Genomic DNA, 25,043 nt, shown 5'->3' on the forward strand with positions numbered 1-25,043 from the left:
GCTTTAAAAGGGGAAGAGCCCTTTTAAAATAAAAACCAAAGTGTGCATCTAGACTAAAAGGTCTGCTTTCTAGGCAGGCCAGGAGATCAGCCTTTTGTCATAGGTCAGTCCGGGTTTGCGGCCCTTGACTCACTCTGCCTTTCCTGGTCAGAAGGGCCATGGCCTTTACTGTGGGTAAAGCTACGAGTCCATCTTCTGGAGTGTGATTAATTAGAGAGGAAGACAATCTCAGGTTCATACTTCAAATATCCTTTCTCAAGGAGTCAAGTTATTTCTTCTGCATTGCATATCTCACTTCCTTGTGTCCGCCAGTGACACCAGGAAAGGCGTTGGGGTCTGTGAGCCCCCATCTGATGGTTGGGGGCAAACCAAAGTCCAGAGAAGTCATACTTTGCTCATGATCAGCCATGAAATCATAACCTGATGTAGAATTGGGTGAACGCAATGTAGTGTGAAGTTTCCTCCTTGTTCTTTAAAGCTGCCCATTTTTGATGCCTCCAATTTTTCTCTTCCAATTGTCTTCTTGATCCCTTCAGTTTGGCTCTGTCCCAACCATTCTATGGAGAAGTGCTCTCTAAACTTTCCAGTGACCTCCTGTTGGCCATTTCTTTTGTTCTCTTTTCTAAATTGATCTCCCTGGATCTGGCTGCAGTATGTATCTGGCCAGCCTTCCTTTCTCTGACCTTCTCTTTCATATCCAAGGCAATGTCTTCTCCTGGCATTCCTTCTAGGCCATTGCTAACACTTCCTTCTCTCTCCCTTTATTTCCACTAATGAATTATGGGCATCTCTCTAACTAAGATCAATGCTAATTCCCTACTCTTCAGTCTATAGCATGCAGTGCATTTGTGGTAAAACTAATCGGTGAGCCTCTTGTGGAATGGGACTCTGCAAACCTGAGGATATTGTATCATTCCTAGCACTTAATACAGTGCTTGGCACATGGTGTTTAACAAATAACAACATTATTGTTATTAATTATTATTCTGTGCTCCTGGAAAACAGAAAAATGCATTTGATTCTTCCTGGGCTTCCAAATACTATAATTTAAATGCTATTAGTCTTAGCCCTGTTGTTGCTTTGGAGTAGCAGCAACCACATAAACACAACCCATTTGTATATTCTTTCCCAGTGCTCAGTTTAGTGCTCTGCACATAGTAAGAACTTAATAAATACTACTACTAATACTTAATAATTACTTCTTCATTTTCTATGCTTATTACATCAGGATCAATTAAAAATAATTGAGTGTCTTCCCTGTTCAGAGCACAGTACTAAGAGCTTGGGAGTGAACAATAGAGGTACATGATACAATTCCTGCCCACAAGAAATTTACAGCCTAGCAGGGGAAGCAGACACAAAATTACTTTCCAATAGGAGAAGAAAGAAAATGGAAAGATAGAGCTGTGAATAAATGGTAGAGAATGTAAATCGATACATACAATAGTGCAATGGAGTCCATACTTGCTGAGGTGGTAGTTGGGAGACTTTGATCTGGGAGGAAGAACATTAATTGGGAAATGGCTTCTGGAGGTGGTGGGATTTCAGGATCACAAAATAGTTACCTGATGCTGATGCTTCCCAGATCCTTTTGTTGAATCCTTTGCTCATTCTTCAGTCCCATGTGTGTCACATAAGGCTGGCCCTAGGGCATCCACCATAAGGGGAAAAGCATCCTTAATCCAACAGGCAGGCAAAACTCCTCAATATTCCCTCTCAGCATTCTTCAATTTCCCACCTTGAGGCCTCACTAGAGTCTACATCTGCTTCCCTCTCCATAAACCTTTGCCCTTCCATTCTCTGAAGCACAATCTAACTCTCACCTCTTCCAGGAAAGCTTTTTGGCTTTTCCCAACCATGTCCCCACATCAACAGTAACCACCCCTGCCCCCCAAAACACACACCCACCTCTGATCCCAACAAAAAACATCCCAGACCCTCTCATCAATGTAAGTATGCTCGCTTATGAACTTTCTGCTGCACTTAGTACAGTGCCTGGCACATAGTTAGTACTTAAATATCATAATTATTATTGTATGTATTTACATTTGTAAGCACATTCATTTACTGAATGGAGTACAACCTGTCCTTCAAGTGCTCTGAAGCAATGGGCACATCCAGGATATCGAGGCAGATGGACCACTGGTCTGACCTGGGAATGGCCCTGCTTACAATCGTATGTCATTATAATTTATTAAACCCATATTTGTTGGCCTGTTTATTTCTTCCTTTAACAAGTAGGGTACTCATTAAACACTTACTATGCCCAAAGCTCTGTACTAAACACCGTGATAAATCCTACCCAAAATGCACATTCGAGGAGGTAGAGAGAGCAGGTATCCCATCCCCATTTTACAGATGAATACACTAAGACAAAAGGAGAGTAAGTGACTTTTCCAAGGTCACACAGCAGGGCAGTGGCATGGCTGGGATTAGAACCCAGATCTACTGATTTCTAACCCTGAGCTCTTTCCAGTAGGCCATGTAAAGGAGAGAGTTTGGGTTTTCTCCTGTTCACAAAACCAGACACCAAAACAGTATGGAAAACTTTTTGCTGATGAAATGATGAATCTATAATTTAATATCCACTCAAGATAATTCTCCTTTTGTCTCTCCTTCAACAAGAGGCTCTTTGGCCTTGCCAGCTGAAAGTAGCCATCATGGCTTGTTGCTTTCCTCTGCTAGTTCTGGGTGGCCAATGATCCTGCTTCTTCCTTACCAGTTATCCTTTCTCCCTATGAAGGCCCCAAAGGCTGAAATCAGAGGACCTCAAACTGGGAACCTCATTTTGGAGGGTGCAGGAAGCATGGGATGGAAAGTACCCTCTCCAAAAATTGGCAGGGCAAGAGAAGGCAGAAAAAATAGTGAGGGATCCCTTTGACCAAGGGTGGGCCAACACAATAGCTAGAAAGAGAGTCTTGAGACCCCCAAGCTCTTATCCTTATGAGGAATGAACATGAGGGTTTTGTAATAACCAACCGCAGCCTTGCAAATCATCTTCAAAAATCTTTAGGGACCACAAAAAAAACCATGGACTGAGTGAATTTATACCAGGCCTACCCACATCATACCAAGATCCCCCGCCAGGATGAATCAAAATGAGTGCCAGCCTTAAAGTAATATTGTAACACTAGATCATTGCTGGACCAAGGGGTCCAGTTCGCTCAGAACAGTCAGGGGACAAGCAAAACTCCAAACAACCCTTGCCTAGGTCCCCTCAGGTTGGCAACCAAAATCAATCCTTCCAAAGGGAGCAGGAAATCCATGAATAGCAAAAGACATGTAACTTCTCCAATTTTAGTCTTATTCTCCTGAAATGAGACATAGAAGCACCAGTCATCAGGACCCATTTTCACTGGGCAAAAGATGACCAAAATCCAAGATTTATGCTTTGGCTTAAGCTGTATCTCCTGAATTAGGAACTCGTCTACAAAAACATGTTCCACGTACCCAAGAACCAAAATCATATTAGGAGAAAAGCGTGTACAGAAATATAAGCAAACATTTTATGACCATATATTTTCTTTTTTTTTCTAGTCTTTTACTTCAAACTGTCTTGTCTATCCCAAAAGGCTGGGGATTGAAGAACACTGAAGAGGATGATGACACCATTGGCTTCTCATGACAATCAGGATTGCCTGATGCAATGATTTCAATATTACAAGCCCATCAGTCAGTCCCCCTGAGATAGCTTCATAAGTTCCCCAATTTCAATCTGCAAAAATGGCAAAAACAAAAGTCCCTATGTATTGCTCCAGTTTACTGTCTCCCAGAAGCCTATTTTAGCAGGGTACCCAGGCTGGTTTGACTAGTAATACCAATCAGTCGATGAAAGCTATCCCAACATTAATCGAACACTTACTGGGTGGAGAGCACTGTATTGAGCGCTTGGGAGAGTATGATACAACAGAGCTGGTAGATATGATCTTTCTCCCCAAGGAGCTTACAGTCTAATGGAATAGGAAGGTGAGAATCTCTCAGACCTGGAATTAAAGCTCTGGGTGCCAGGGCTAGGTGGGAAACAGAATGGTTAAACGTAACACTCAGGTTATTAAAGATTCTGCTTACTTTACAATGGTCTGTTAACAGCTCTAATGTCTTTAACATGTGCAGCCTATTGACTTTTAAGTAACATTTTATTGAAGTAACTGCCGTGGTTATAAGGCCGTAAGATTTACGCTTCATTTTCAGGCCTAACTCTGGAATCCTAAGGAAGGAGTGTGAGGCGCCTTCCAAGGAAAGGAGAGGTAGGCATGTGTGATTAGTAAGGCCATCTGGGTATGGGAAGACTAAGACAGTCTCAGACCCCAAGGGGACTTCTCAGCCACTTGCAAACAGGTCACTATTGGAGAAAATTTGGGACAGGACTGTGAGGGGTGAGAGATAGGAAAAAAATCATTTTGCAGATGCAGCTAATGTAAAAAATTGAGGTTTACCTTTTTCTGGGGCACTGGCTCTTCCATAATGGTCACTGTTCACTTTAGTCTGTGGAAAAATGAATATAAAAATCACACTGTCCCATCTGAGTCAGGCAAAGGGGGCACTCAAGCAAAACTCAGGCCTTTGACTTTGCTGCTCGAAAACCCGCCACATCAGGCCCACTTGGTTTCCTTTAAAGACCGGCCGCTAACATTAAAGGAGGAATAACACTGTTTGATTAAGGGATTTTTTTCCTCTCCCTCTTCAACCTCATACAAACCCAGGAAGGGACAGACCAGGGTGCTTTTCACTATATATTATATTGACAGTTTGGCAGCTTAGGATAGAACTGGTCCAGGTATATGGCTGGTTTTGATGAACTGAACATTATTTAGTAGGCTTTCCTTATGCTGATGGTTTTACAGGAAATCATACAACGGAGCCGAGTCAGACCCTCTTCCTGAGCCAGGGTGGAAATACGGGTATCATGTCGGACTGAGGTTTTACGGGCAAGTCGAAAGGTATCTTCCTATTTTTCATCTTCTTTTATGGCCCGTGACTCAGAACTAGCTGCTGGAGGGCCCCAGAATGGAGACCGCTTTCCCATAATTTTTCCAAGCAGAGATAAGGTGCTCTTGTATTTTTATGGTCAAACTAACAGAGAGATAAGAGTCCTCTGCTTGGTCTGAGCCAGTACTATTTCTTTTGCTTCAGAGCAGAAGAATCTCTTTTTTTAAAGAAATCCCATCACCCCTGGCTCAACTGGTCATACGTTCAGGGCTTAAATTACCAGCTCTTCAGCTAAACAGTGGCCTTGAGAAATGTACTAATGTATTCACCACAGGAAGAAAGTGCCAACAGAAACAAAATGACCCAGAGAGGTCCACATAGACCACACACAATTCAGCTTTGTATGTTGCCCCCAGTACCGGGCACTTGTTATTTAAAGAGCAGAGCTAAGAGCCCATATATAAATATGTGAGCACTTCTGCCACCTATGGAAACTCTGAACTTAGCTGAGAAACTGAATTTGCCTGAGTCAAAATCAGATATTTCCTACAGAACTGCTTGGTCCCCAAATGACAACTTCTTTCAGGGAGGGAAAAAAAAGTCCAATTTAAGTCCTGAAATTGTCCACCAGGCACACCTGTGCCTACATGATGTTCTATTTATCAAACTGGCCTTTGATTTTCAATCAGTTTTTCATTTCTTTGCATGAATTTGGTTTAACTTGACTGCTGCAAATACAGTGAACTGACTCACAGGGGCAAGATGCAAAGACCTCTCTAAAAGCATTTTCAAAAAATCACTTTACACCAGCAGTCTTGGAGAACGTGGCTTTAAAGAGTTCCTGAGGGAAAAGTCAGAGAGATGCATCTGCTGAGAGGAGTTCCCTTTATTCTGATCCTTTCGGCACATGGCTCGGGTAGATTGGGAGGAATTTCCACTGAAGTTGTCTAAAATATGATCAACTTCAGCTCCCCCAGATCAAGCCTAAGCCTCTAGGTCCGCATAGGAAAAGCACCAGGACTCTGTAGCCAGGGGGCATGATTTCACTCTTGATTAATTGTAAAAGTGCTCCACAGTACACAAGGCAAAAACGATTAGTTGTCAGGCTGAAAAGGATTGGCTATTATAAATTCCACACATAACAGGGCCGCTACAGAAGGCTTTTTCGACCCTGGTTAATGCCTCAGCCCCAACACCTTTAATAAAATCAAGGTGACAGACCATGAAAAAATTACTCCAGGACTGCAAGCAAATCTGATACTGTTGCTGAAAGATGCCTCGGGGCATCTGTACAAGTCTTCAACAGGAGTGGTGGTGGCAGAGGTGTGCATAGGGGCGGTGGAGCGGGGAAATGGACGATTCCTTAAGGACAATGGCAAAGCTTTGATATTTTAAACCAGTTCAAACCCAAAGAGCTGGGACTCAAATCCTGTGCAGAGATCATGTGGCAAAGTGTGGCATTTAAAAGCAAAATTTATTCTCCAATAAAAATTAAGAGTGTTTTTGGGGGGGAGGTGCATGATTACACATAAAATGTGGTTTCATAAATTAACGCTGGCGGAACATGAAGGAGGCTGAGAAATGAGCATGAAATTTTTTCACACTATAGCTCAGAGCTCACACTTCATCAAACACCATGACCAGACACTGAAAATATAAATACGCAATTTCACAGTTAACTTAAAAATAGATTGTTAAACTCCACTGACTTTTCTTGACTTTTGAACACTGTATACCATAAAAACAACAAGAAGGAGTTGTGGAATTCCCTGGATAGGAATTAGGCAACAATAAACTTTAAATCATTTCAGAACCTTAGAAGGACTGGAGATGTCTATTTAACAATCCCTCAGTTTTATCTAAGGAAAGAAAATGTTCAGTAGATCTGCCTCTTTCCTTTTTATTGTGTGTGTGTGTGTGCGTGTGTGTGTGTGTCAGAAGTAGACAACAGATATCTCCATGTGTTTGTTTCGAAACATTCTGTTCGAACTTTCAGAATGCATTTGTTTCCCTCTGTTCTCCACAGGGATGCAGAGTCACTTTCTCTTGGGAAAACCCTAGACTGTCAGAGAGAGTGTCAAGGACAGCACTTTGAGGAGTTCAGAGGGTAACTAGCGTGGACACTTCCAAAGGCTTGATTGCAACTAGACTTTAAATTGAAGCCTGATAGAAGTGATCAGAAGAGAAAAATGATTGTGTGCTTTGAGGAAGTGAAGTTTCAGAGTCGGTAAAATCAAGCCAACCTTCTGGAGTCTTTGAATTGAGGTTTTTCTCTTTAAGTGGCCAAAAGGGAAAAAAAAAACCACGTTTCTTTGTAAGAAGTTTTTCTGGGAGAAAATTGGTGAAATTTTAATATATGTAACAAATCACATGGAAAATAATATAACTGCCTGAAGATAAAATTGCTATTTAGAGAAAGCAAGGAAAATTAAACCGTCTGGGTGAAATTACAGCGTGTTTGTCATCAAGCAAACTGGTTTGGAGCTATATGGCAATTGTTTGAATAATTACAGTCCTGGGTGCAGCACGCATTTTTCAAATTGTTTTCAAGAAACACAAATTGCAGTGTAGTACAGGCATTTATGATTTGAAAACAGTGAACTCTGAATTTGAAGCTTATCTCTGCTATGAAATTCATTTCCATTATTTCATGAAACAGTCGATCAGGATGAAATGAACCAGATGATCATTCAGTTAAGACCCCATCTGCTTAAAGTCACAAAATTTCAAGTGGGACTTTCTATTAATGAAACAAAATATTGCATTAGCTACAGATTTTCCCCCAATCTGCCAGTAAAGTTCAGGTTTGTCCAATTTTAATCAAAACCTATGCAAGTGATTCAAAAATGCTACTTTAATGTTTGTATTTTGATACTGACAGTTTTAGGGAAATTCAGATTTCCTGTTTTTAAAAGAATTCATCCTGGATCAAAATTTATTCTAAAAGATCCTTACACTGGAAACAAATTTAGCTTGCATTTTGTAGTTGTCAGTTGTAAATTCAAAGCCAAGTGAAATAAAATTCAACTTGTTTCGTTGAACTTGCTTTTCCACAAGAGCTTTGACTTTTATCTGAAAATTCTCCAGATCTCTAGACCTAAAGTTCAAAGTGGCCTTGTGCCTTTGTGCATAAAATTCTCACAGTTTCACACCAATGCTTTCTCCTAGAACTTTCAGTTGACCTTTCCCAAAGATCTCTGGAAGATGCTTGGTTGGATTTAGAAGCTTTGGTACATTCCTCAGAAAGCCAGTCTGCTTCACAATCAACGGCCACTAGAATCTAAAGCTGGTCCACTGAAAAATAAATGTTTTAGGGTCCCATAGGCCTAGACTGATTTATATCCAAACAATTTTAGTTTCTACCTGGCTTAGCTATTTATCTTGCATTCAATTAATATTGCTGCTGCTACTACTACTACTACTACTACTACTCAAGGCTCAGTTCTAGGATCCCTTTTATTTTTCTTCTACACCCAGTGCCTTGGAGAACTCATTTGCTCCCATGGCTTCACTTACCATCTCTACCAGATGATTCCCAAATCTGTGTCTCCAGGCCTGACCTCTCTCCTTCCATGCAATCTCGCATTTTCTCCTGACTTTATGACCTATGTACCTCATAAACCCTTAACCCTGGTATTATCCTTGCCTCATCTCTTTCATTCTTCCACATATTCAATCCGTCACCAAATCCTGTCCATTCCACCTTCACAACATTGCTAAAATCCACCCTTTCTCCTCCATCCAAACTGCAACCACGCTGATCCAAGCACTTATCCTCTCCCATCTTGTCTACTTCATCTGCCTCCTCCCTGACCTCCTAGTCTCCTGTCTTTACCCACTTCAGTCCATACCTCAGTCTCCTGGATGAATCATTTATCAACAAAAACATTCAGTCATGTCTTCCCACTCCTCAAGAACCTGCAATGGCTGCCCGCCCATCCACCTCCTATCGAACAGAAACTCCTTACCACTGGCTTTAAAGCACTCAATCAGCTCACCCCACCCTACCTCATCTCACTAATCTCCTACTTCAGTCCAGCCCACACACTCTGCTTTTATAAACACCAGTTTACTCACTGTGCCCCCATCTGGTCTATCTTGCCGTCCACCCCTTTCCAACATCATCCCCCTAGTCTGGAACTCCCTCCCCTACCATCCGTGCCAGACCCCCACTGTCTCCACCTTCAAAGCATTACTAAGGTCACATCTCCTCCAAGAGGCCTTCCCCAATTATGCTCTCTTCTCTCTAGCTCGCTCTCCCTTCTGGGTCATCTATGCACTTCAAACCGTGACCTTAGGACACTTGATATTTCCCACCCCCAACCCCACAGCACTAATGAATATACATTTGAACTATACATTTTAGATTACTGATTTATTCATATTAATGTTTATCTCCCCTTCTAGACTGCAAGCTAGTTATGGGCAGGGAATGTGCGACTGATGCTACCACAACTACCACCAATATTACAACTACTATTACTAGTACCATGACCTCCAAATCACAAATTATATTTTTAGGTGACCCACCACATGTGAATTTTGCTAATAGGCCAGGAGGAGAAAGGAGAAAGGAGGGATTAATTTAGGGCGGGCTAGGGAAATTGGGTGGGACCTGCTTTTTGTAAGAAAAGGGCAAGGGTTTTCCCAGTAAGGCAGGCAGGATCAGTATTTCTGAGGAGTCTTCTACCCTTCACACCTTATCCAACAGTCAATCAGTGGTATTAATTGAGAATTTACTTTGTGAAGAGCTTTGCAGTAATTTGGGAAAGTAGAATGCTGTTAGCAGATACAAGTACAATCCCTGCCCACAAGGAATTTACATTCTAGTGCAGTTTACAATCTATAATTTTACAATCTCACAGCCAAACCCTGAATAATAATAATAGCATTTGTTAAGGTTACTATGTGACAAGCATTGTACTTACTCCCAGGGTAGATGCAAGATAATCAGGAAAGCCTGGGGCTTACAGTCTAAGGAGAAGGGAGAGTGAGTTTTGAATCCCCATTTTACAGATGAGGAAACTGAGGCACAAACATGACTTGCCCAAGGTCATGAAATAGAAAAATGTCAGAGACAGGATTAGAACCAAGGTCCTCTGACTCTTAGACCCAGGAGCTATCCACACTGCTTCCAAAAAATTGCAATGGTTTAGAGACTTTTTATGGTAAAAAAAAAAAAAGCACTGCAAAGAGATTGCCATGATCCTGAACCTCAGTAGTGACTCTCACTTACAAGTTGAAAGGTTAGCATACTTTTCATCACCACATACCAGGAGGAAGGGGTGGTGCGGGTTTTATTCATACTTTCCTTCATATAGATAATAATAACTGTGGTCTTTGTTAAGTGCTTACTATGTGCCAAATCTTATTCTAAGCACTTCTCCTTCTGCTGTTGGATTTCTCAATAGAGAAACATTGTGCCTTTTCACTGATTTAAAGGGTTCACTGCTTTTTGTCTCTAATGGGTGGATTTTCTGTAGTTTTGAACCAGCATAATTTGGCAAAGGTGAAAATTAAAAAGAATAGTCCATATAAACAAAGTCTCCCTTTGGCTAGAAACAGTAATAAGCTTTCAACTCTAGCCTCTTTTGACTGAGGGCTACAAGCCATGGTAAAAGTCAGAGATCCCTATAGTTATTTTTCCCTGTGGTATTTGTTAAGAACCTACTATGTATCGAACAATGTTCTAATCGCTGGGATAAACTCAAGTTAATCAGTTTCACACCTTAAAGAGTAAACACTTCTTTCATGGCCTATGTGTCCGTTTTTGCTCCCAGCCCATTGTTGGCTGCTGAATAAAAGTCCCTAAAAGCTACAGGGGCTTTTAGAAGACAATTCTGCTGATGAAATGCAAATTCATTAATTCATTCAATCGTATTTATTGAGCACTTACTAGGTGCAGAGCACTGTACTAAGCGCTTGGAATGTACAATTGGGCAACAGATAGAGACAATCCCTGCCCAACAACGGGCTCACAGTTCAAATGGGGGAGATAGACAACAAAACAAAACAAAACAACAATTACAACTTGGCCGGCCATTTGAAAGTCACAACCTGACCTGCAAGCCTAAACCAATTTACTCAAGGATCTGGGAAAGGGGTCTTTGCTGTTGTTAAGAGGCTTAGAGAAGGAAATTGGCCTAGTGGAAACAGCACAGGGCTGAGAGTCAGAGGACCTGGGTTCTAATCCCTGCTCTGTCACGTCTGCTGTGTGACCTTGGGCAAGTTGCCTAACTTCTCTGTGTCTCAATTACCCCAACTGTAAAATGAAGATTAATTCCTCCTCCCTCCTGTTTAGACTGTGAGCCCCATGTGAGAACGGGACTGTTTACAACATGATTAACTTGCATCTACCCCTGGGCTTAGAACAGTGTTTGGTACATAAACACTTAATAAGTAAAAACAAACAAATAAGCAAACAAAAAGATAAATGGAAAAATCCAGTAAACAATTTTAATTATGAGCAGTGAGAATTCAGAGCCTCCAATGGCTTAATATCTCTGGAATGCTATTAATATTGTGAATACGTCATGCTACTGTGCAGTTACTTCCAAAATTCACTATCAAGCCCCACTCTTCTGCTCTAAAACACTAGGATAAATTCAAGAGATGCCAAATAATAATAATAATAATGATGGTATTTGTTAAGCCCTTACTATGTGCCAAGCACTGTTCTAAATACTGCAGTAGATACAAGGTGATCAGGTTGTCCCATGTGGGGTTCACAATCTTCATCCCCATTTTACAGATGAGGTAACTGAGGCACAGAGAAGTTAAGTGACTTGCCCAAAGTCACACAGCTGACAAGTGGCAGAGGGAGGATTAGAACCTATGACCTCTGACTCCCAAGCCTGTGTTCTTTCCATTAAGCCATGCTTTGAGTCAGAGGACCTGGATTCTAATTTCAGCTCCATGACTTACCTATTCTGTGACCTTGGTCAAGTCATCTAACTTCTCTGGGCCTCAGTTCCCTCATCTGCAACATGGGGATTCAATACGGGTTCTCCCTTCTACTTATACTATGAGCCCCATGTGGGACCTGATTATCTTGTATCTACCCCAGCGCTCGTACAGTGCCTGGCACATAATGAGCACTTAACAGATACTACTATTATTATTACCACTCAAAATAAATGGGGAGAAAAGATCAATTTTGGACCGCTCTTGTGGTTACAACATGTGGATTCAATACAGGTTCTCCCTTCTACTTATACTGTGAGCCCCTGTGGGACCTGATTATCTCCTATCTTCCCTAGCACTCAGTACAGTGCCTGGCACATAATGAGCACTTAAATACTACTCTTATCATCACTCAAAATAAATGGGGAGAAAAGATCAATTCTGGACCGCTCTTGCGGTTACAACAGTATCTGTATATATCTTCATTACCCTATTTATTTTGTTAATGAGATGTACATCACCTTGATTCTATTTATTTGCTATTGTTTTAATGAGATGTTCATCCCCTTGATTCTATTTATTGCTATTGTTTTTGTCTGTCTCCCCCGATTAGACGGTAAGCCCCTCAAAGGGCAGGGACTTTCTCTACCTGTTACCGATTTGTACATTCCAAGCTCTTAGTTCAGTGCTCGGCACAGAGTAAGCGCTCAATAAATACTGTTGAATGAATCTGTAGACTATCCCTTCAATTCCAAAGGAGAAAAAAAAAAAATCCTGTTCTTCTGGACAGATAAACCTCGGGAAAAACAAATCAGCATTCCCAGGCAGCAACTACATAGCACTGACCGGCCAGAAGACAAACCATTTTGAGTTTTTAAATAGTTTGAAGGAACCAGGGCTAATTTTAGACCTTCCCAACAGAGAGCACTGGGTGAAAGATCTTTGCAAAAACCTGGGAGCCAAGACCATTCAGTCCAGTTGCCATTGGGTGGCAGTCTAAGGCTCACATTGGCCAGCAATTTGCCAATCTCTCCTTCAGAGGCAGTGGGAACCAGACGCAGCTTTCCCAGCCTTGGTCTCATGGCTTGTTTCGCCCTTCTACCCTGGAGCATGTTGACATCAAAAGCCTTTCGGACTGCCCACCACTGAGGAAAATAATAAAAATCATTACAAAACTGTTGGGAAGCAGTACCCTGAGCCCTGACCAATCCGCTTGCTAGAATAATGATGGACTAATGAAGGATCTAGAGAAAAGAAGAAAAAACTTCTCATTACCCTATCCCTGTACCCCCTGCAGGATTTCATTAGAGGAAAAGAATATAGAGAGAGGTCCGAAAGTCCGTTTCTGCTTTGCTCTTCTGTTAACGCAGGCACAGAACCTCAACTTCAAAATTGCCGTATCAGAGAGGAATAAAATTCCAGCAACAAAGACCGGCTCAAGGCATGTAAGGCTTTTAATACTATTACCGAAGTCACCACCATGTAACTGAATATCTTGAAGTGAATTACTCAGTTTGTCGGGCTCAAAGGAAATGTGTGGGATATTATTTTTTTGATAAAAGAAGAAAGACTTTAAAATAATAAAGGTTTCAAAGTAGACAGCTTCCTTTTAGCTTCAAACCCTATGCTTGCCCCAATTTGAAGTAGTAAATCAAATGGCCTGCTCTTTCAGTCTAAACCACAAGCCAAAATATCCCCTGACACACACCATCTCAGTCTTATTATGACTCACCCACAAATGTGCAGCTGCCTTGTGTGACGGGATGGCGAACTTCTCTTTTTGGGAAAGAAGTCCAGTCGAAGACCTGACAGCTAAACAAATACCAATAAAAATTCATTTGAAAATGAATCCGGAGGAGTGGCTCATTTTCACACACACACACACACGCGCGCACACACACATATACATATATAGGCATGTTTATTTGACAGAGGCTCCTTTATGGCAGAGGTAGATATTTTCCTTTTGAATTTCACCTCCTACCAAGCGGGCATTGCTGTTGTGTTAATACACTTAGGAAATTAAAGTTCTTGACATAATGGCCAAATTTCCACTTTTTAAAAAAAGATTTTTGTTAAGCACTTACTATGTGGGCTAACCTTCATAGAACATTGGCTTATGTGATACAAGCAAACCAATTCATCTTTCTGATGGACCAGATGTCTCTACTAGATATCCACAAGATAAACAGAAATCATATTTGCTAAAAAAAAAAAAAACCAAAAAAACCCCCATAACATCACAGAGCCAGATCAACCCATTATCCTCCTGAGAAAGTCAGCTTTGACCAAATAAGAGTTTGCTGATGCTGTAGTTCGAGAGTTGCCTTTTGGTTTTAAATGATACCCTGATAGTGTAGTTTTGGGAGGTAGATAGCACTTCTGGAAAAAGAGACATTCCCCAGAGCTATGGCCTAAGAGCTATCGGTGTCTTCCACCTGGTGTTGCACTTTAAACCTGCTTTTATGCTGCGAGGCCGCACGAGGAAGGCTGTCCTTGAGCTCCACATTCACAAGATTCAAAAGGTGAAAGAAATGTTCAAAGACTAAATGATATTTACACACCCAGAACCTCACATATGAAACTGTCCTTAACACAGAAGTATTTCTGAATACACTTAAGCATGGTTCTTCTCTTTTTTTGTTTATATTTTTTACACTTTAATTTTTTTCAGGACCCTTTTGGATTCAATTGTGGCATTGTTTTCATATTCGAAAAAACAATTCTCCAAATGCGGAGCTGAATCAAAAGGGTACAGATGGAAGGGGAATATTTCATATGCCCCTTGAACCATAGTATGCCTTTTTCAAGGCTATACGTAAGATTATTATATCACTACTTTTTCACAGTGAAAAATGCTTTAAAGTCACAAGTTTAATGTAAAAAAATCAAATTGGAATGATTCAGCTTAATGCCAAAGTCATTACTTTTACCCAAAATGTATTTGCTTATAAATGGTAGGATTGCATTTTTTCCCTTTCCCATTTTTCAACAGTGTATTTTATAATGTTAATTGTCATTAAGGATGATTAGATGATTTTACTAAAAGAAATTTAGGTAAATTTGTTCTGGAGGTCAGGGGCCATGTAGAATGTGCAGCATAGGGCTATGTCTAGGTGGACAATTTCTGCAAACTGTTAACAAATGGATCAAGAGGGACAGAGCAAGTTCTGTATTTTCTGCACTGTCCATCCATCTGTGAATGCCTGTCACTTGAATAAAGCACATGCCACCTTATCATGCTAACCCCACATGAACTAGTGTGTTGGAGAATTTGTTTGAATTGTATTGGGTCCACTCCATCTCCCAGGCTTAAATAAGAGGAGTGGGGAAGCACACGCGTGTCTGGGGGGAAGTGAGTGAGATTGAGTGTGAGGGAGTGTGCGTGTGTGTGTGTGCTGAAGTGGGGGAGGGCTGGGTTTGCTATTACAGGTCTACTGTTTTCGGCTGTTATCACCTTTACTGATTGCAATCACAAGTTTTAGGGTTTCTTTTCCAGCTGCTCTGAAAATTCACCACAGTGTCCTTCAGGTTTATTTTTAATATCCTGTAATTTTGAGATCTAAGTAAGAAGGGCTGTCAGAGCAATCCACGTCCCCTTGCCGCCCCCTCTCCCTTGTTCTCATGAAGCAGCCTGGACACGAGACTCTGAAACATTCCACAGAATCCTTTCTGGATAAGTGTGTCCTGTCCCGTATGCAAGGAAAACAGGATTGTGGCCAGCACACATGCTGACTCAGATTGATAAATTAGGAGTTGGGGGAGACCTAAAAAAGCATACCCTCTTTATTTTCCCAATTAAATCAAACTCCCTCTCTCAATAAGTACCAGAATGTAGCCTTTGCTTCCGGCTGGGGTGGCACACTCGTCCTCTAAGCCCACCTGGGGAGCACCCAAGTCCAGGCTCATTGGGAAGGGGTTGCTAGCCATGGATCGCTTTCACTTTAAGGGCCATTTCGGGCTGGGGGGGGGAGGGGGTGGGTGGACTCTGAAACATCTGCTTGAAAAGGCAAACGAGCCCATGTGTTTAAAGATCATAGCTCCACTGCAGGCTCTGAGAGAGAAACACAAGTCCTAACTGCATGCACCCCCATTGCCTTATCACACATCTTAAAATCATTTACCCTCCGTGTCGAACGAAAGACTCGCTCTGCCGTCCTGTCGGGTTCACCCTTGGGAGAGGTCCAGTCCGAGGATGGAAGATATCAGAATTTGGGTGGACATTTCTGATGCTCCATTTGAAAATTATGAACATGAGTGGGAGGGTCGACTTTCTGAAAGCCCTTCTGAGCTCCCAAGTTTAAAAAAAAAAATTCAGGCCTGTAAATCAGAAGGGCACTCTCACTTCGCGAAGGTGTAGTTTTACTGGGAGCTGTCACCACAGCTGTCAGCAGGATGCTTAACTGTTCTAATTGTCAGCAGGGATCATTCCTTAACTAATTGTTTAGATCTGCTAATCTGGATCCATCATCTAGAAAGAAGTTGAAGCAGGGGCTGGGCTCCCGAGTGAACATTTTAGATAAAGCAGCCCTCCTGGGTCCAGAACAGGATCTTTAGCCCTAGCCCTCGAATGAGGCCCAGAAGTCAAACGGCCATTAGGCCTGGCCCTAGGCCTGGAGGGGGTGGGGGCAGAAGCAGAGAGAGCCAGGGGACCACCCACACAAGATCCCCCACCCCTAACAAATAGCTATTCCTTCAGCTTCAGCACAGCGCTGACTCCCTAGTAATAAGGTCACATTGGCTTTCTGTTTTGCCGACATTAGAACAGAGCCTGAGTTGGGACCCTGATCCATCAATCAGTGGTATTTACTGAATGTTTACTATGTGTAGAGTACTGTTCTAGGTACCTGGGAGAGTACGAGAGAATTAGTAGACACATTCCCTGTCCATAATAAGCTTTGATGGATGGCCTTGCTTGGTGGGAGGGCTTTTCCCTGCCCTTGGTACTTTTTGCCACTCCTGGGGCCATCCGGGATACCGCATCTGTTTTCTCCTAATGAGATGATCCGGAATGTCTGCCCTAAGGGACCGATCATGGGGAACAGGCTGGGTGGCCACTGAAAGCCCTCGTTGATCGCAGACATGTCAGGTTGGGCCCACGGAGAAATGTCATATACCAGCCTTTATGTCAGACCATCTGAGTCTTCCTGGACAGAGACTTTCACTGGGGGGGGGGGGGGGAGCGGGAGGGGGAGGGCGACCCCGAACCCCTCACCTGCTCCAGAACAATTGTTTTCCCTTCCCAGGCCATGTGAACATGGGCCCTGTTGGTATTTGTTAAGCGCTTACTATGTGCCGATCACTGTTCTAAGCGCTGGGGTAGACATAGGGGAATCAGGTTGTCCCACGTGGGGCTCACAGTCTTAATCCCCATTTTACAGATGAGGGAACTGAGGCACAGAGAAGTTAAGTGACTTGCCCACAGTCACACAGCCGACAAGTGGCAGAGCTGGGATTCGAACTCATGAGCCCTGACTCCAAAGCCCATGCTCTTTCCACTGAGCCACGCTGCTTCTCTAAGTTGTGCCCTGCCACAACTCTATGGCAGAAGGGACACTGACAACAAAAACAATGGATAAAAAGGCGTCTGGTGCTGCAGCCACTCCAGATTCGGAGCTAAGCTGGAAACTAGACTGTCTGGTATAACCAGATGAGTGTCCACTCTGGGGAGGAAAGATGACTTCAGAAAGAGCTGAGCCACCTGAATGCTAGCCTCATGCCAGACACAGACAACCATCTAGCTAAACTCTCTTTCCTCTATGTGAACCCATAGAACTGCTCAGGGAGACTGGAGGAGAATTTTGCAATTCTGTAAGAACACAGAGCTAAATGAGAAGCAGTGTGGCTCAGTGGAAAGAACACAGGAGTTAGAGTCAGGAGAGTGAGGCTCTAATCTCAGCTCCTCAACTTGACTGATAGTGTGAACATGGTAAATCACTTAATTTTCTCTGTCTCAGTTGCCTCATCTGTGTAAATGGAGTCAAAATACCTGTTCCCCTCCCCTTTAGATTATGAGTCCCATGTGGAACAAGGACTGTGTTGGACCTGATTATCCTGTATCTTCCCTAGTGTTTACTTAATACAATGCTTGGCACGTAACAAATGCCACAATTATTATTATGCAAACCTGGAATGTAGACTTTAATGCGGATCAACCAGGAAAAATGCAAAAGGTTGCTGGGGGCTGTGGAGGCTGGGGGAGATGAAGAAAGGCATCCCCTCCCCAGCCCACCCACCTACTGACAGACACTACCCTGCAAGAGGAGGGTGGATGGAGGAACAATTCTGGGGAAAACAAAGCCAAAGCTTTGGCTTCAGACAATTAATTACCCCAAGACCTTGGCCTCCACTGGCCTACAGAGAGTTCATAATCAAGAGGCCAAGACCTGGATAAATTTTGTCAGAAAACCAGCAAGAATAAGAACAACAATAAGGGTAGTAGTTCACTCTTATTTTGAGAAAATAAGCCTTGAGGCTCGTTTCACGGACTTACGAAGAGCCTCCTTGGTCTACCCTGCCAGGATATTGCCAATGTTCCTTAGCCTAGAGACTTCTGGAGGGAAAGAATTGTATCTGCTACCTTTACATAACTCTCCCAAGCACCTACTCCTTGATCTGATTACAATACCTAGTTAATCAATACAATTGATTGATTAATTAGGCTGCTCCTCACCCACCCTCTGCTCCCTTTGGGAGCAGCCCTGAAGACTGCAAATTCCTGGTGGGTAGGATATCTACCACTCTATTAAAGTGTACTTCCCCAAGTGCTTAGTACAGTGTTCTGGACATAGTAACACTTAATATCACTGATTTATTGATTGGCTGGTCCTCTGCTGCTGCATGGTTTTCTCCTGCTGGGACTAAACAGCCCAACAGGTCCTTAGGGGTATCTGCACAAGATTATCAACATGGCTTAGTGGGAAAGAGCATTGATCTGGGAGTCTGAGGACCTGCTTTTTAATCCCAGCTCTGCACTGATTGTGCCTCAGTTTCCTCCTCTATAAAAAGAGGATTTAACACCAATTTTCCTTCCTATTTAGACTTTGAGCCCCTCGTAAGACGGGGACTGTCTCCAACTTGAATATCTTGTATCTTCTCTAGCATTTAGTACAGCGCTTGACACACAGTAAGAGCCTAACAAAAACCACAATTATTATTAGTAGTAGTAGTATCATTGCCCCTCAGAGGTGAGATCGCAGCCATTTTAGTTTGATTCAGACTCACCTAGGATCCTACTTAGATCTGAGTTCCCGAGCTCCCACTGGGTTGTGATAAGATGGGTCAGGGCCCAGATTTCCAGTCATGGAGGACTTCAGCACACCCCTAGCTTCCTCCCATCCTTTGGTTCCCTGTGCTTTGGGCTCAAATGGCAGGAGTCCACATCAAGCAGGGCAACCAAAATTAGCTGGCACAGAGATGGAATTGACAAAGTCTGGCAACACCATCTAGCAGGTAGGATCTCAGTGCCCTTGGTGAAGAGTCATCCTGGTTTTCGAGTTTCATTCATACAGGATGCATTGTAAGATTGAGAAGCAGCATGGTTTAGTGGAAAGAGGACAGGCCTGGGAGTCAGAAGGAGCTAGGCTCTAATCCCAGCTCCACCACATCTGCTGTGTGATCTTCGGCAAGTTACTTCACTTCTCTGGGCCTCTGTTACCTCATCTGGAAAATGGGGATTAAGACTGTGAGCCTTATGTGGGACAAGGATTGTGTCCAACCCAATTCCCTTGTATCTTCCCCAGCACTTAGCACAGTGCCTGGCACATAGTAAGCAGTCACAAATACCACAATTATTATTATTATTATTATTGTTCTCTAGAAGGACTGAACAATGTCCTGAGCTCCCCTTAGTACATTTTCAGCTTTCTCTTCCTAAGTTTTCCATCTCCTCTTAGATCTTTGCGGAATCTTGTTGGAACTGTTCCAATCCACTTCATCTCCTACTACAGGTGGAGTTGAATTTTGTCCGTTCTGACTATTGCATTGATTTACAGAGATTTAGAGATTGTTGTCTGAATTTCTTTCTTGTTGCTTTTCTGTCTGCATCTAGGATGGTAGAAACCAAGCACCTGGAAATGGGAAGCATTTCACAATTAGCATTTCTTCCCAAGTGAGTTGAATGACTCTCAGTCTTTTCTTACGACATTGCAGTTGTCCATTTGAATAAACTCCCTGGGAAGGCTGGAGTAATATTTTATATTACTGGAAATCGAGGGCAAGAAAACCGCTTCTTCAAATGGACCGAAGTGGCAAACGTCTCTGTAGCAATTTTCAATTGTGTATGCCATACTATTCTTCTAAAGCCAACTACATCCGTACTTACAATAAAATGAAACCCTTGTGTTTCCCTTCACCCAATGGAAACTTCTGAGTGTCACCATGATCCCCACAAGACTTGGGAAGGGGCTCTGGAAATCTACAGCACTTCTCCAGCAACTTTCTGTGACTTCTCTTTTCTCTCTATTCTTTAGACTGACCTGGGAAATGTGCCTATATCTTTTTGTAAATAGAGTCAGTTCTCCAGTAGTGAGGGGATTACCTCCTTGTAGAACCACAAGTTAAGGAAAACACGTTGTGATCGACTCAACCCATGGACAACAACAATGGTAAACACCTGTTTTCTTCTGATACTGCATCGTGCATACAGTACACACGTTCCTGGAAGAATGTTCCCTAATTCTATAGGTGCCTTATATCAAAACATGCTATGACAGTCTTATGTCCACACACAGGTTCAAAGGTTAGAAAGCAATGCTGCTGAGGATGAGATTTTTATCCAGCTGTCCTAATGTGGTTGAAAAGACTGAAGCATGATTTTGTAATCCTTCCTATAGTATAAGCCTGTAACAACTGCTTTATTTATACACCTATATTATATATATTGTATTTATTCAAATTAATGTCTGTCTCCCCATCTAATCTGTAAACTTGCTGTGGGCAGGGAATGAGTCTGTTATATTGTACTTTACCAAATATGTAGTACAGTGCTTTGCACACAGTAAACTCTCAATAAATATGACCAAATGAACAACTATTCCTTACTTAAAGAGGCAGCGTGGCCTAGTGGAAAGACCACAGGCTGGGAGTCAGAGGACCTAATAATAATAATAATAATGTTGGTATTTGTTAAGCGCTTACTATGTGCCGAGCACTGTTCTAAGTGCTGGGGTAGACATAGGGGAATCAGGTTGTCCCACGTGGGGCTCACAGTCTTAATCCCCATTTTACAGATGAGGGAACTGAGGCACAGAGAAGTTAAGTGACTTGCCCACAGTCACACAGCCGACCTGGGTTCTAACTCCAGCTCTACCACTCATCTGCTGTGTGACCCTAGGCAAGTCACTTAACTTCTCTGGGCCTCAGTTTCCTCATCTGTAAAAATAGGGTTAAATCCTACTCCCTCGTACCTCGACTGTGTCCCCCATGTGGGACAGGGACTATGACCAACCTGATAACCTTGATCCACCCCAGAACATAGTAAGCACTTAAATATCATAATTATCATTATTGTAGTGTTGCATTTGCTACCCCCTAGCAAATTCTTAGTTCAGCATTGTTTTCTTTTGTTCCTCTTGGTGTCACCATCTTTCCAAAGCCTTTATGCCAAGCCGGTTGCCCCATTCGACTTACTGCCCACTGGGCTGGTCTGTTTTTGATCTCTAGGAGTGGCTTCTTGGAGCTGAGCCTCGGCACTTGGGCAGCAGGGGTGGATGGATTACTACTACAGTGAACTCTTCAAAATCTGCTCTGAACTACATAAAACTTAGAAATGGCTCATTCGGATCTCTGGAGTCTGGTTTCTAGGGAGAGGAGACTGCGGGTCTGTTCTTGATCCTCAATGTCGCTACTGCTGCAATACAGATATTTATTATAGTATATAATGAGTCCTTCTAGTACTCGTTGTGGGCTGGGAATATCTGTACCAACTCTTTTATACTGTATTCTCCCAAGCGCTTAGGACAGTGCCCTCCACACGAGTGCTCAATAAATGTGATTGATTTGTACACCAGACTACATCCCTGATGAACTCCAAGTCTTCGACATGGAACGCACCCTCTGACCAGCACTACCCTCTACCCACAATCATTTCTTCTGACAGGGCATTGCATTCTATCCAGAGAGGCAGGTGCTATTCGAAAAACGGTCTCGAATCCAAAGCATACAGTAAAGAAACATGCATTCTAGAAGAGCTGGGTATAGTCTCATCAAGGAGGAAAGTTAGCGTGACCATGGGAGTAAGTCACTGGAGGACACCATTTCTCAAAAAACAAAACAAAAGGAAATCAATGTTTATGACCAATCTTCCCTCTGCCCCATTCCCAGCACATCTCTTCCTCCATTCAGAGTACCAGTCTGGGCAATGCAATTCCCAGGCACCTTACGAGGATTTCCTACGGCTCCTTTTTTGGCTGGATTTATAACTGCCAAAAGTTTGCACATTTCTTCTTTTACAGTCAATATGCTTCCCATGCAAAACAGCCAGACGTCCTCTGTTGCCAGTCCATGCTTCTTGCAACTTTTCTTTAATGTTAAATCCTACAAGCTGTTGGAAATAAATAATCATGCCTACTTCTTGGAAGGAGAAGGGCCATTCATTCAACAAATATTCAATTTCAGTTCCACCATTAATGGATTTTCTTTGTGAGCAAAAGGTAGCTTCTCTGTGTCCTGCAACTTCAGCTGCCTCCCAGCTGTGTTTATTAAATGGGGATTTCACATTGTCTGTCCTTTTGTTTTCTATTTCATCATCTGCCCCATCTGGTATTTCTGCCACGGCCCGGGGAATAGATCCATTCTTGTCCTGTGGAGGCCTTTTTGATTTTCAGTCCTGATGATAGCAGATCAGAATCATAAAAACCTTCCATCACCTCCCTTCCCCTAGTCACATTTCAAATATGTGAAATTGGGTGATTTGAAACAGTTGAACCCTCTCCTCCTTCACATACGATCTGTCTTTTACGTCTTGGGCTCATTTTGAACACTTGGCAACCATTTTCCTGACCATTCAGGCACTCTGCCCAGGGAGAAGAATTGGTAAGAATTTACACACCCTGGGATATTGAAGAGCCTTGAAGAACAAAGATTTTATTTTATGGCATGAGGAATAAAATGGAAGTTCGCAGTCACTTATCTTGTAATCTTCGGCTTCCCAAGTTCCCCAGACTTCCAGGTGTGTGCTTGGAGATGGAAAAAGAGGAAGGGGAGGGACAGAGGTGGGTATTGGCTTGTGTCAAAGGACCCCTTCTGCTAAATACCCAAGGATATTTAGCTTCAAATCCTTCCAAACATTTTATTCCTGGTTGGTGTATCGTTTTACCCCGGCTTCTCCCTGAAACACAGAACGCACATCGGATCCCGAGGAAGTTAACATTCATCATATGAAGACTTTATGACTGGAGAATATTTTTCTCATCCCATATTACTGTAGGATTAGGTCAGGCTGAAATGATTTTCATCACCTCTTTGACAAACAAAGTGTTGGGACTCTTTCTTCTTTTGGATGAAAACCTAATAAATTTTGACAAATTTAGTCCAAGAAATGTCAAAGTCATGGGACCTAAAAGATATATTTTTAAATAGGAGACTTGAATAGTAAATAGAATTGGATAGTGAAATAAAGGAAATGGTCAGAACTAGATTAGCAACAATTTGGGCAGAGTAAGAACTATGAACGGATCCACTGGATGGAACAGTGAGGAATATGGATTTTAATAGCTAACATTTCATTTAAAAAAAAAAGATACCACCATCTTTTTAACTTTAGATGCCATTGCACCAAATGTTCCTATCAGTGGCCCTCAAAAATGCAGGTTTTGGATCCTAAAAAGAATTCTAAATCCCCTTCATTCATTCATTCAATCATATTTATTGAGCGCTTACTGTGTGAAGAGCACTGTACTAAGCACTTGGAAACTACAATGCAGAAATAGAGACAATCCCTGGTCACACTGCATTTACAGTCTAGAAGAGGGAAGACAGATACCAAAACAAGTAAACAGGCATCAATATAAATAGAATTATAAATACATATATTCCCCTAAGTGCTGTGGGGCAGGGGGCAGGGGAAGAGAGCTAAGGGAGCGAGTCGAGGTGACACGGAAGGGAGGGGAGCTGAGGAAAAGAGGGGCTTACTTCTCCCTGAAAGCTAGATGAGAGCTTATTTCCTCTTCCTCCCACATTCTGCCAGAAAAAAACTCCAAAAAAGTCCGATTTTTTTGAATGGTATTTGTTAAGTACTATGTACTAGGCACTGTACTAAGTGCTGGGGTAGACACAAGATAATCAGGTTGGACACAGTTCCTCTATCACATGGGGTTCGCAGCTTTAATCCCCATTTTACAGATGAGGTATCTGAGGTACAGAGAAGTTAAGTGACTTGGCCCACAGTAGACATGTAGCAAGGCAGAATTAGAACCCAGGTCCTCTGACTCTCAGGCCCGTGCTCTTTCCACTAGGCCATGCTGCTTCTTGTTTCGAAAAGCTAGAGATGAAGCCCCAGCTAAGGCTTACAGAGACAGATGGACTGGACCCAGGGTGACATAAATATGGTGCTGCCCACAGAAGCTCTTCAAGAGAGGATGCCGTCAGGGTGCACCCAACCCTCCTGCCACAACTGGGATGGAAGATAGGATAGCCAAGTGTGAGTGAGGTAGAGTTGGGCATGTATAAAAAGGAAGCAGAAATTGGCATCTCTTCTGGGATGACTGTCCCTCCTATATTCCAGTGGATCATGATGAAACTCACGTGAGGTGGGGAGATAGGCAATGGTTCTTCCAACCAGGAATCCTCAAGGTGGAAATAAACCAAACTATTGTCCTTCAAAATTCGACGTTTGGACTATCATTAAGCATCGCTAATTACAAATAAGCTGAAATGCAATTTATACCTTTCTTCTTCACCCCAATCAACTTCAGAATGTTTAGACACCAGATCTTTTTAGTTGTCACTTTTAGTCTGTATGACAGTGTTTTCAAAATCTTGAAAATGAATTGAGGGAAATGATGATTTAGTCTTCATTTTTTCAAACAAATTCTAGCAGTTAAATATCCTACAGACGGCTCCTCTTCTGACATTGCATTCCACTCTTTTGGGAGAAAACTTAGAGAGAGGAAACAGTTGTAATGGGTCACACCAATGGCATATTTTAATAGTGTCCCCACACCCACCTAACTTGGGAAATAAGAGCAAAGAAGCTATTCAGAATATTTTCA

At 42.5% G+C, this 25,043-nt stretch overlaps 1 long non-coding RNA gene across 1 annotated transcript; it reads right to left on the reverse strand.

Moving 5' to 3' along the window:
* Positions 1-1,573: 1,573 nt before the first annotated feature.
* Positions 1,574-13,647, reverse strand: LOC114805726. The gene is made up of 3 exons (XR_003753754.2): positions 13,565-13,647; positions 4,437-4,485; positions 1,574-1,645 (listed from the first exon to the last, which is right to left on the reverse strand). It is a non-coding gene; the product is annotated as an uncharacterized LOC114805726 (long non-coding RNA).
* Positions 13,648-25,043: the final 11,396 nt, after the last annotated feature.

Source organism: Ornithorhynchus anatinus, chromosome 19, assembly GCF_004115215.2.
Source record: "Ornithorhynchus anatinus isolate Pmale09 chromosome 19, mOrnAna1.pri.v4, whole genome shotgun sequence".
Classification (NCBI taxonomy): domain Eukaryota; kingdom Metazoa; phylum Chordata; class Mammalia; order Monotremata; family Ornithorhynchidae; genus Ornithorhynchus; species Ornithorhynchus anatinus.